Source organism: Conger conger, chromosome 1, assembly GCF_963514075.1.
Source record: "Conger conger chromosome 1, fConCon1.1, whole genome shotgun sequence".
Lineage (NCBI taxonomy): Eukaryota > Metazoa > Chordata > Actinopteri > Anguilliformes > Congridae > Conger > Conger conger.
The window spans coordinates 88,114,055-88,127,605 of NC_083760.1; the positions used below are offsets into that span (position 1 = coordinate 88,114,055).

Here is a 13,551-nt window from a genome sequence, read left to right on the forward strand (position 1 = left end):
TGATATACTCAGTGAGCACTTTGAGGCATTTATTAGACTTAGATTTTGTCTAAGTTAGCGTTTCCATGTATTGTTACCTCCTGTGCTGTCCATTCATTCCCATTCATTCGTTTCACCTGTTTTCACTTCCTGGTTTTAATGCACACCTGATTTCTCCCCCCCTTTTTATCTCCCTATATTTTCCTGTCTGTTTTGTTAAGCCTCTGCCAGATTGTTATGTGTCAACCCCATACTTTCCAGCGTTACCTGATTGATCTGTTTCGACCTGTTTTGTTTCAGACCGCCTTCTCTGGACTTACCTGTTTGTTCTGATTTGACCCGCTGTGTTTGGACTCTGGCTATTCGGTTTTTGACTTTGGATTCTCTTTTTGTTTGGACTGCCTGTGTGTTATTGGCCTTTTGCTTGCTTGGGAAAGAGGACCAGCTGGAATAATTTCTGAAGTGCAGTGGCCAAATGTTTATCTGCTAGACACCCACCCCACCCCACCCCACAGGGCTATTATGTGACTTAAGCCCTTGAATAGTAGCCTTTTTAGAATGTTTTCTTTTCTTTTTTCAACATTCTGAGCAAGCGTTCTAGAACTCTGTCGCTTTCAAAAGGAGTGACTGTTACATCAGCAGTGGAATGTTCGGTCAAGGACATCGCGAGAACATCTCTGTGTCAATTTCCCTAATAGCCTGTACCATCCCTGTCTGGGACCGGGGGGGGAGGACCGGAGTACAAGCCTTCCTTTGTCCAGTCAGCTTAAACGATGTATTTACCAGGTCTGGAACACTGCTGCCACTGTTTCGTTATGTGTGAGAAAAAAAGTTTATAACACTTTCACTGTCCAGACCTGGGGCCTGATTTATAAAACTGTGCGTAGGATTCACGTCAAAAGGTTGCGTAAGCATGAAACCCAGGACGTGCGTACGCACAAAAATATTCAGATTTATAAAACAGTGCATACGCACGTCCCACGCCAGTTTTCCTTTATAAATCACAATCATCTCTAAATGGTGCGCACCTTTGCCAGCTTCATGTCCCGCCCACAGTTGCCTATAAATAGGCAGTGAAACACCCCTAATGTGTGTTATTGGCCTTTTGCTTGTGACATCGGCCACGTATTGGATTATCCCTGCCGAACCCGTTTGCTTGTGCAATGTCTTGTCTCGCTCTTGGGTTCAGTGTTCTGACGCCTGACGCTTTTCTAGACACTCAAAGCGCTTACAATGACGATAAAAAACTGAAGTGAAACACCCTAACAATGCTAAAGAGAGAAATAAAAGGATACATGCTAACCCCCGCATGTCCGGAAGGCCCTCGCATGGTGGCCCATCGTGGAAGAGGACAGTCATTGGGTGGGAATTGGAAATTGACGCAGACTTGATCGACACGCACGCCCGCTGGTACACATTGGCCTCGTTCCCATCGTTTATTTTATCTTTTACTCGCTGTCTTGGCTTCTTTCTCCTTTCGTCTTTTCCTAAAATCTCCCGGTGGGTTGAGCGAGGAAAGGACAGAAAAGGGAGAAAGAGGAGAAATATAAGGGATTGGAATGAGCCCACGGTGACATAAAATCTAATTTTCCAGGAAGTGGATGAAAAAGTAACACTTCCAGGAAGTGGATGAAAAAGTAACACTTCCAGGAAGTGTTACAATTTTTTATTTATACATTTTTATATATATACTTTAAGATGTATTCATATGATTATGAAGAATTGACTACCCACAGGTATGGCAGCAGCTGAAACCAAATATAATCTACATCAGCTGCAGCCCATTACCTGCCTGTTAATGGGGTCCTATAAATAAGCCTGGTTGTTAGGCCGGCGGGTGGATGTTTGCGTGAGGGCTACAGATGTGTTTTTGTGCAGCGGTCTGGGATGGTTGCCGGTTTTCCCCTCATGTTTCCCCTCATGTTTTTCTTTTTTCAGTTCTTGGCCGAAATAAACCAAGCGCAAACGGGTTTATTGACACAGGGCAGATCCAAAACGCAATAGTCAACAAAATCCTGGCAGACGGGTACATGCGGGGCACGCAGTACAGGGGTTGGATGACAGGCAGAATTCAAAAACAGGAAGGCAGTCCACACAGACAAAGGCACAAAAAACTGAATCCAAAAACACTAATTCGAAAGCCAGGCAGAGATCAAACCAGGAATATCCAAAAACAGAACAGATCAAACAGAATACAGTATTGAAGGGTACAGGGTACAGGGTACAGGGTACAGGGTACAGGGTACAGGGTACAGGGTACAGGAGGCTAGAACTGGGGACAGGAAAATACAGGGCCAGACACAGGATACAGGGTATGATGAACTCACACACTGAACTGAAAACCACAGGCTTAAATACAAAGGGGATTGACAGACAATGAGACACAGGTGAGCTGAATGACAAGAGACAGGAAGGAAGTACATATAAGGAGTGGGGAGGCGGAGACATGAAATGAAACACGGGCCCAACCAAATGAATGAGGAAATGGAGCAGGAAACTACGGACTACGGAAAGCACAGAGGTAACAAAAGGCACCTCCCTCCTGGGGCTGGGGTTGACCACCGTGATCCGTGGTCAACCCCAGCACTGCATGCATCACAACCCTGTGATTTCCCTGATACCCGCCATTGTGCCGCCCGGAGGTTGGCTCATCCTTTATAAAACGGAAACACTCGCACCTGTATAAACGATTACAGTACTGCTGCTGAGCTCAGCAGAGGGGGAAAGAGGACCAGCTGGAATAATTTCTGAAGTGCAGTGGCCAAATGTTTATCTGCCAGACACCCACCCACCCCACCCCACAGGGCTATTATGTGACTTAAGCCCTTGAATAGTAGCCTTTTTAGAATGTTTTCTTTTCTTTTTTCAACATTCTGAGCAAGCGTTCTAGAACTCTGTCGCTTTCAAAAGGAGTGACTGTTACATCAGCAGTGGAATGTTCGGTCAAGGACATCGCGAGAACATCTCTGTGTCAATTTCCCTAATAGCCTGTACCATCCCTGTCTGGGACCGGGGGGGGAGGACCGGAGTACAAGCCTTCCTTTGTCCAGTCACGATGTATTTACCAGGTCTGGAACACTGCTGCCACTGTTTCGTTATGTGTGAGAAAAAAGTTTATAACACTTTCACTGTCCAGACCTGGGGCCTCATTTATAATATGTATGAGAAATGTATGAATGTATGTATGCTTCCCTTCTTCCTGAATAAAGGAGAATGAATGGCACTCATGAATTAATTCTGTAATTAAACTCCAAACTATTTTAAAAATACCCCTTTCAATGAATGAGTCAATTAGGAGTGTGCACGTCATGACAGTTGGGTATTTGCCATGTATTTGACATGCAGAAATATCACTACTACTAATAACAGTGGTTCATCAGGTTACTGATGTTGTACTGCTATTTTCTTGAACACAAGAAAATGTCTTGTTTCTCTGCCCCATTGTTTGCAAACTCTAGAGACTAGTGTGCATGAAAATCCCAGGAGATCAGCAATTTCTGAGATACTCAAACCACCCTGTCTGCCACCAACAATCTTTTCCCGGTCAAAGTCACTTAGATCAAATTCTTTCCCCATTCCTCATGGTTGATGTCAACATTAAGCTCCTGACTCATATCGGAAAAGGCACGGTTCCCCCACAACCTGATTTAGAATCCTCTGGCCTGTGTATACACTCCCATCCAGGACTTTGTGTGTGTGTGTGTGTCTGTGTGTGTGTGTGTGTGTTTTCATTGAGAGATTTCAGTTTGTACGAAATGCTATTTGCCTAAATCTGAATGTGAACAGGACACATGTAGTCTGGAGTCATGGCACTCATCTCCTGGCCTCAACACACTCCTTTTCCTATAACGTTTCAGCACCATCATACGTTCCTGATCATTTATCAGGGTATTTCCGTTACTGGACTGAACTGGTTTAAGTTAAAGACATCAAAATGAACTTTTTCCTCAATATAGCCGAATCACATTTGTTAAAGTATATATTCCAAAAAAAATAGTGTAATACTTTTCACACCAAAATATGTTTCCATCCACTTCCTGGAAAATGTTGAAGTTTGATAAAAATGCCCTTATTGAAAACCAGGGATGATGAAGTTTGATTTAAATACTTTCATTAAAACTGTGAAATGGTTAGAATAGAGAATCATGTGGAAAAATACCCTTTCCTAAATGTTACTATATATCTAGTGTTGTTTAGTACTACAATGATAAGCCATAATGTTTGAAGAATCATTATGAATTATGTTAAAATGAAGTCAGTCATCATGAGGAATTAGAACTGTATGTCTGTCAAAACACATTGAGCTGCAAAGTACAGTTTGTTTAATGAAAGTGCAGAGAACACTTAATCAGGTGTTTAAAAACCAAGGCATTGGATATGGCCTGTTTTGACTGAGTGATGCAGTTCAAGCAATATGCGTCTTTGCAGAGAAATGTTTTGAGTAAGTGATCACCAGCCCAATTTGCCTGCATCATTATATAGGCGAAAGGTTAAGACAGCTCAGCTTTCATGGAGTGACAGAAAATATTAAGGTGGGTTAAGAGAGACAATGTGATGTTATATGACAAAGGATTGGTTAACTATAATGTATAAAGACTAGGATACTTCCTACTGTTACTTTGGAATTCTCTGGTCTCTGGAAGCTCTGGAAGTTCACTGGAGCACACAGACCAGATTAATCTGTTTTATTTTAAACTGAAGATTTGTACCCCATTAGCAGATCTTGAAATGAGTGAAATTGTCTCAGCTCATTGGCATTTTCTTTAAGCAAAAGAAGCAAAAGAAGATCTTAAGTCTAAATACAGACTAAAATACTTGATGAGACTGACGTAATTTTAGTTTTCTTGCAGTGCAGCCAGGCTGTCTCCCCTTCTTCACATTTTAAAAAATACACTTTTATTCATTTTACATGCAGTCAGTTCAGTAAACCGTGTACAATAGCAATGTCTCTCCTGAGATTTGAACCTGCAGCCTCAGAACCCAGTTCACTAACCACTGCCCTCCACCCCCGCCCCAACACACCTGAGCCTTCAGCACACCTGAGCACCACCCTGACACACCTGAGCCTTCAGCACACCTGAGCACCCCCGCCCTGACACACCTGAGCCTTCAGCACACCTGAGCACCGCCCTGACACACCTGAGCCTTCAGCACACCTGAGCACCGCCCTGACACACCTGAGCCTTCAGCACACCTGAGCCTTCAGCACACCTGAGCACCCCCGCCCTGGCACACCTGAGCCTTCAGCACACCTGAGCACCGCCCTGACACACCTGAGCCTTCAGCACACCTGAGCACCGCCCTGACACACCTGAGCCTTCAGCACATCTGAGCACCGCCCCGACACACCTGAGCACCCCCGCCCCGACACACCTGAGCCTTCAGCACACCTGAGCACCGCCCTGACACACCTGAGCCTTCAGCACACCTGAGCACCGCCCTGACACACCTGAGCCTTCAGCACACCTGAGCACCCCCGCCCCGACACACCTGAGCCTTCAGCACACCTGAGCACCGCCCTGACACACCTGAGCACCGCCCTGACACACCTGAGCCTTCAGCACACCTGAGCACCGCCCCAACACACCTGAGCCTTCAGCACACCTGAGCACCCCCGCCCCGACACACCTGAGCCTTCAGCACACCTGAGCACCGCCCCGACACACCTGAGCCTTCAGCACACCTGAGCACCGTCCTGACAAACCTGAGCCTTCAGCACACCTGAGCACCGTCCTGACAAACCTGAGCCTTCAGCACACCTGAGCACCGCCCCGACACACCTGAGCCTTCAGCACACCTGAGCACCGCCCTGACACACCTGAGCCTTCAGCACACCTGTGCACCGCCGTCCCCACATCCACCTGTGCCCTGGCTTTACTCCCCTTACTGAAAAGTTGCACTTATCGACGGGCGAGCGAAAAAGCGAAATGTCCGGGTCGCGTTACGATGAGCAACTACTGACTCTGAATATTTCTTCAACATCATTGCTGCCAATACAACTTCACCCACGTAAAAGGGAAGAGGAGGAAAAGCCGCAAAAAACATTTCCTCAACATTTGGTGCCGAAACCCGGGATCCAATCTTCTGGAGCGGCACTGCTGACGGCTGATGGGACACGGTGTTTTTCCCTGAATAGGACCAGCGCGCACAACTAAGATACAGGTAAACAGTCACTTTTTTTATAAAAGACTGTGAGGGCGTTACCCGTGGTCCATCAGCTTTTGGCAGTGCCTGTAAAGGAGTGACGGATACCTGTGGGTGAGTTGTGGCTTTTTGAAAAAGTGTGCTGTTCCGCGGTGGCGCAGCAGGCTAAGGCGCAGCAGACTCGCGGTTGCAGTTGCACACCGGGGACCGGGGTTCGATTCTCGGTCCTGCCAAAAAGCCAAGTTTGGCTTGCTGCTCCAGAGGGAGGGTTAGTAGATCGCCGCACAATAACAAGCACCTCGGGCACCTCGGAATCATGGTTACAGCTTGGGAGGCGAGACGGCTTGAAGAAGGCGTGTCGCTCTCCCATTGGCCGCCGAGGGACGGGGTGTGGGGGCGGTGTATCTAATACTAGCTCTAATTGAATCAGACGGGGTCCAATTGGCTACCAAATTGGGAGAAAAAGGGAAAAAATCGGATCAAAAAAAAAAGGGTGATAAGCATTAATGAAGTACAATGATAAGAAATGAGCCTTATAGCTAACCAAAACTGCTGTAAAACAAGCTGTATTGGGTATACTGAAGGTTGGTGCAGTGCATGAATGCGGGCAGACAGACTTGTCCATACTGACTCGAGATACGTGGAATTTTATGTGGAACAGGGACTTAATTTAAAGGTTAAGATCCTGGCCCAGATTTGATATATTTTACATTTTACACCATAGCATAGCAATGGGCGTGCATGTCAATCAAAAGCCTGTCAATTTTCCGTTCCCCTCCAATCAATATCCTTTGCACACTGTGGCTCATTTAACATCAGGAAAACCGACACCCTGCCTTTCAAACTTTTTTAACTTTCCATCTATTTTATTTTGACATCCGGTATTTTACTTAATTTATTATTATTATTATTATTATTATTATTATTATTATTATTATTATTATAAACATTAATTGTTCATTTATTATGAGTAGTATTCCACTAGAGGCCAGTTCTCCATATTTCATCTCAATTTGTAGAGAAATTGTTAAAAAAGGATTTCTTGACCTTTTCCAGGAAATAAAAAAGACAAAGTTGGAGAAGTTAAGCAATTTTCTCAAAGCAGTTAATTTAAATAACCCATTGTTGTTGTCTGACTCTATACACACTTTTACAAGCTATTTAGCAGGAGATTTCTGTGATCGGGGTTCGGTGATGTTTTTACTCTTGTCTCAATACCATGTCCACTTTTTCAAAACTCTTCACAAAGTGTGCTTTTGAAACACACGCCTGAGCACATCAGTTTACATTTGGTGCAAAATGCACTTCAACCACCAAAACACTTAATATTTCACCCAAAAGTGACTCATGCTGCCATAACTATAGCATATGCTTTCTCCCATAAGACTACTTTGTCACTCAATGTTCAATGAACTGCAAAACACAAACAACTTGGAGCATTGCTAAATACATATATTATGTGTTTCCCTTTCCTCTATTTTTGCATCCACAAACATTTCAAGCCAAGCAGCTAAAGAAACTTTTGATCTGGTGGTTTGCCTCTCACAATAGATGTCATGACTGAGTGTGGTAAATTTACAGTAAACTGTAAATGAATGAATGTTTTTCTATATTGGAAACCCAGAATAACAATTTTTACTGTGTGATGTAAAACAATATATGATGAAGAAACAAATCACAAAAGCAACAGAGGGTTTACAGTATTTTGACGTTTGTTCTCACAGTGCAATATACTGAAATTCAGAAAAGAAAAATACAATACAATCAATTACTCAAAATACATTACAATCAATAACAAATACATACCAAAAAGCAATATTTTCACTATCTACAGTAATCTACACTATCTGCATCCATTTTCCCCACCAAGGTTAAAGAATTAAAATGCCAATCCAAAGATGGCCCCTTTTTGTATATGTGGCACCTTCAAGCGCAAGCTGAAGACACACCTCTTCAAGGAGCACCTCTCCCCATCCCTCCCTACCTCCCTGTCAACCTTAATTGTTGTCTCTGTGACTTGCTTTGTGTATCGGTATTTTTAGTTGGCTAGGTAAGCTGTGTTTGGATAGTGAACTTTGGTCACTTTTGCTCTGTTGTTTGTTTCTTTGTTCAAAAAAAAAAATAATTGGCCCTCGTCCTTATCTTTGTTGTACGGGTAGCAGTTGAAATTGTACTTCCCTCTAGGGTCTTTCAGCGAACTTATCCCTGGTTATGGGTATGCACTTTGTTGTACGTCGCTCTGGATAAGAGCGTCTGCCAAATGCCAATAATGTAATGTAATGTTTTGAACAGAGTATCTAAATGTCTGCAAAATTTGCTGTATTTGTACAAACCTTTGCAGGTAGTGAACACTGACTGAGAGAGGTATTCATGAATTTTGGAAGAAGTGGTGATTGAATGCCTTTAGTATGAAAGCAATGCAAAAATATCCACAGTTTAGTTCACATAGTCTAATGATATGGTGAATGTGTTAAGTGTTTTGAAAAAGTGGACATGGTATTGAGACAAGTGTGAAAACGATTGTAAAAAACTGTAAGAGTTGGGCAAAGTCAGTTGGGTGTTGTGTGATTTCTGGTCTCGGGGTTCGGTGATGTTTTTAAGAGTTGGGCAAAGTCAGTTGGGTGTCGTGTGATTTCTGTTCTCGGGGTTTGGTGATGTTTTTAAGAGTTGGGCAAAGTCAGTTGGGTGTCGTGTGATTTCTGTTCTCGGGGTTTGGTGATGTTTTTAAGAGTTGGGCAAAGTCAGTTGGGTGTCGTGTGATTTCTGTTCTCGGGGTTTGGTGATGTTTTTAAGAGTTGGGCAAAGTCAGTTGGGTGGAGTGTGATTTCTGTTCTCGGGGTTCAGTGATGTTTTTAAGAGTTGGGCAAAGTCAGTTGGGTGTAGTGTGATTTCTGTCTGGGGAAATTAATGTTGTGAAACACAGCCAGCTATGATGCAAGGCAAAATTTGGAGAACTCAGTCAAATTAATCTTTTCATCATTTCATGTTTCATCGCCAAGTGAATTAAGGAATGTTTCCCACTCTGGCATTTTCCCTGGAGGCTAGGCGGTACTTCTTTCCCCGAAGGATGATGGGCGTCTGTCCGATCTTGTCTGAAAAGGGGTGGTGTTGGTGCAGGTTTTTGTTTAGCCTGTAAGACACACAATTGTATTGATTGAAGGCCACGCTTAGCTCATTCACTGAATCAAAACCCAATAAAATTCTGATCATTGTGGAAGGAAATATGCTGCATTTTGGCAGAAAAATGAAACTATATGCTTGAAATACGTAAGACAGCTCATTCTGATTTGAGCAGAAAGCTTATTCAGTTTATTCATTTTTTTTGTTTGCAGCCTTGTTACCATCTATACAAAAATGATCATACTTGCATTGAAATGTGCATGTATATAGGGTAAATATAGATGTAGTTGTCACTGAAGAGATTTTTCCACGATTACTGCTGTATATCTACTGTCCTTTCAGTGAACAACGTACCCAGGTGTTTGTTGTTTGTGCCCCGTTACCACATATACAAAAGGGGCCACCTTTGGATTGGCATTTGCATTCTTTAGCCTTGGTGAGGAAAATGGATGCAGCCAGAGGTAGAGGAAGAAGACATCATGGAAGAGCAAGGACAGTTGTGTCTGATGAAATCAGAGCCACAGTCATTGATCATGTGGTAAATCATGGTCTGTCCCTGAGGGAAGCAGGTTGAGGGTTCAACCAAACTTGCCTAGATCCACAGTGGCTTCAATAGTGAGGATTTTCAGGCAAACCAACAGGTACTATCCAGTATTTACAGCATTCTGACTGAAGGAGTTCAATTGATGTGTATATTACAGCAGTACTGTGATTTAAGAAGTCTCCAGAAAAAGCAGATGTATCAGTGCACATTTGTCTTTGACTCACTACAGGACCCAGCGGTCACACAGGGGGAAGGGGAAGAATGTTTACGCCTCAACAGGAGGATACAATAGTTGTGATGGTCATTGTCAACAACAGCATCAGGCTAAGAGAAATACGCAACAACATAATCGCAGACAACAACATATTTCCAAACATTGACAGTGTAAGCACTACAACCATTTCAAGAGTGCTACAGAAACATCAGATCAGGATGAAACAGTTGTACACTGTCCCCTTTGACAGGAACTCTGAGGGGGTCAAGGAACTCAGGTACCAATATGAAGTTTATGAAGGTATATGTGAAGGTTTAGGACCACAACCCACATGAACAGATGTCACTTCTAGATGCAATGGCTGCTGGGTGTATGGACATAACAGTAGAACACATCCAGGGCTGGGTAAGGCACGCAAAAAGATGTTTTCCTTCCTTGTGTGTAGCAAGAGATAACATTCGGAGTGATGTTGATGAAAATCTATGGCCAAATGCCATAGGACAGGATGGATGGGCCAGGCCAACAGTAGACTTCTGATACTGATAGGCAGACAATATATGTGCGAATTACTGTATATAGTGAAAATACTGCTTTTTGGCATGTATTTGTTATTGATGTATTTTGAGTAATTGATTGTATTGTATTCTTTTCTGAATTACAGTATATTGCACTGTGAGAACAAACGTCAAAATACTGTAAACCCTCTGAAGAATACTGTTGCTTTTGTGATTTGTTTCTTTATCATATATTGCTTTACATTACACAGTAAAAATTGTTATTCTGGGTTTCCAATATAGTAAAACATTCATTCATTTACAGTTTACTGTCAATTTACCACACTCAGTCATGACATCTATTGTGAGAGGCAAACCAACAGATCAAAAGTTTCTTTAGCTGCTTGGCTTGAAATATTTGTGGATGCAAAAATAGAGGAAAGGGAAACAGATAATATATGTATTTAGCAATGCTCCAAGTTGTTTGTGTTTTGTAGTTCATTGAACATTGAGTGACAAAGTAGTCTTAGGGGAGAAAGCATATGCTATAGTTATGGCAGCATGAGTCACTTTTGGGTGAAATATTAAATGTTTTGGTGGTTGAAGTGCATTTTGCACCAAATGTAAACTGATGTGCTCAGGTGTGTGTTTCAAAAGCACACTGTGTGAAGAGTTTTGAAAAAGGGGGACATGGTATTGAGACAAGTGTGAAAACGATTGTAAAAAACTGTAATTTATACAGACAAATACCCTGACGCAATTCAGGTTAAGTAAACGCTAACAGTCAACGGCAATGGCACTGCGGCAGTGTCTTATTTGGGGATCGAACCTGCAACCTTTAAGGCACCGTCCCAGTTCCCTACCCACACTGCCACCCAAAAAGGTGTTTTTCCCCCCCCACAAACAAGTGACTGTCAACCTGTTCGTGTTTCCTGCAAGCTTGCTTAATGAATATTGTTTTCTATTGGTGCAGTAGCCCCTCTCCCCCGGTCCTGACCTCTGACACCCCCTGGATGCCACCCCGACCCTGTCGGAGGCTCGTTGGTCTAGGGGTATGATTCTCGCTTCGGGTGCGAGAGGTCCCGGGTTCAAATCCCGGACGAGCCCTGACCTTTTGTCTGGGACAATGAGTCAACAAATACCTGGGAAAAAAAACTAAAACTAGAACTACACCCACGCAGGCTTCTCACATGCGATCGGACACCCCTGGCGTAAAACAACCCCTCCCCATGTCTGGCCAATCGGAGCCTGGCCTGGCGATGTTCCAGCCAATCACTACCCGGTCTGGGCATTATCCAGCCAATCAGTGGCCGGCTTGAGCATGACCCAGCCAATTGGTGCCCGGCCTGAGCATGCTCCAGCCAACCAGTGCTGAGCCTGGGCACATCTTTCTCCCATAGTGCATACATGTACACACACACATACACACACGCATGCATACACACATGTATACACACACTTACACACACACACGTATACACATGTATACGCACATACACACACGTAAACACACACATATACACACATACACATACACACACGCACACACATACACACACACGCACACACATGAACACACATGCACACAAATACACACACACATGCAGACACATCTGCACACACACACATACACACACACGCATACACACAGACATACACACACACGTACACACACACACATATGCACACACATACACATACACACACGCATACAGACACACACACACAGGTGAAACGAATGAATGAATGGGGAGACAGACAGACTACGGAAAGCATAGAGGCTAATAATACACGGAAACACTCAGAACTTAGACGAAACCTGGAACATGAGAAACACAGAACCTAACGTCATTAATGTTTTGAGAGCGAAACACGAGACTCCCGATGGAGCCACCGTATGCAGCTTTAATACTCAGCTCAAGGCTCGTTTTTAAATCTTGCCTCCAACTAGCTTTCCTTGTTTTATTCCTTAGCCCATCGCTCATTACACTTTTAATGATACAAGTTTTATTGTCATGTTTTAACTTTCTATCAATTTTATTTTGACAATCGGTATTTTACTTCATTTATTGTTATTATTATTATTATTATTATTATAAACATTAATTGTTCATTGATTATGAGTAGTATTCCACTAGAGGCCAGTATTTCTCCATATTTCATCTCAATTTGTAGAGAAAAAAAGGATTTCTTGACCGTCTCCAGGAAATAAAAAAGATAAAGTTGGAGAAGTTTAACAATTTTCTCAAAGCAGTTAGTTCAAATAACCCATCGTTAGTCTGAATCTATACACACTTTTACAAGCTATTTAGCTGACACATTTATCCACAGTGGCGTACAGTTGATTAGACTAAGCAGGAGACAATTCTCCCCAGGAGCAATGTGGGGAAGTTATCGTGGCTACACCAGGGGCTTGAACCACCAACCTTCCGGGTCCCAGTCATGTACCATAACAACTAGGCTACAGAGAAGAAGAAGAAGAAGAAGAAGAAGAAGAAGAAGAATTATTATATCTTCATTTTTAACTTTCGTCAAGGTAGTGTTGCCATCGGCTGGTTTGGAAACATCACACTTTTACTGATGCATTAGAACATGAGGGCTGAGGTTGGGAATGCATCCAGCCCAGGTGCGGTTTCCTGCGTGCCAAGCACAGGATCACCAAGCTGCCCTGCCTGCATCCCATCCAAATGATATAATCACTTCCAGAAAGCAGAAAATATCTATCCGGTAATTCGTTTGAGTCCAGAGTACAAACAGGCTGTGTCTCTCAACATCTCTCGGCGAATGTCATTTCAAGTCACTTGTGAGGTCGCCGAAACGACACCTCAATTAAAATGGTGAAGAAAATTGATAAGTGTACAGGACTTAAAATGAAGTAGCCACGTGTGTATAAGTAGTATTATTTTCTGCCCTGCAGATGTCAGTGCAGTAACACACATGAAGCTTGCCGTTTGTCATGGTGCAGCGGGCAGCGGGAGATTTCTGTTCTTGGGGTTCGTGATGTTTTTAAGAGTTGGGCAAAGTCAGTTGGGTGTAGTGTGATTTCTGTCTGGGGA

The 13,551-nt window shown here is 43.3% G+C and overlaps 1 non-coding gene across 1 annotated transcript; it reads left to right on the forward strand.

Moving 5' to 3' along the window:
* The first annotated feature begins 11,530 nt into the window (after window positions 1-11,530).
* Window positions 11,531-11,602, forward strand: trnap-cgg (transfer RNA proline (anticodon CGG)). Its single transcript has one exon. It is a non-coding gene; the product is annotated as a tRNA-Pro (tRNA).
* Window positions 11,603-13,551: the final 1,949 nt, after the last annotated feature.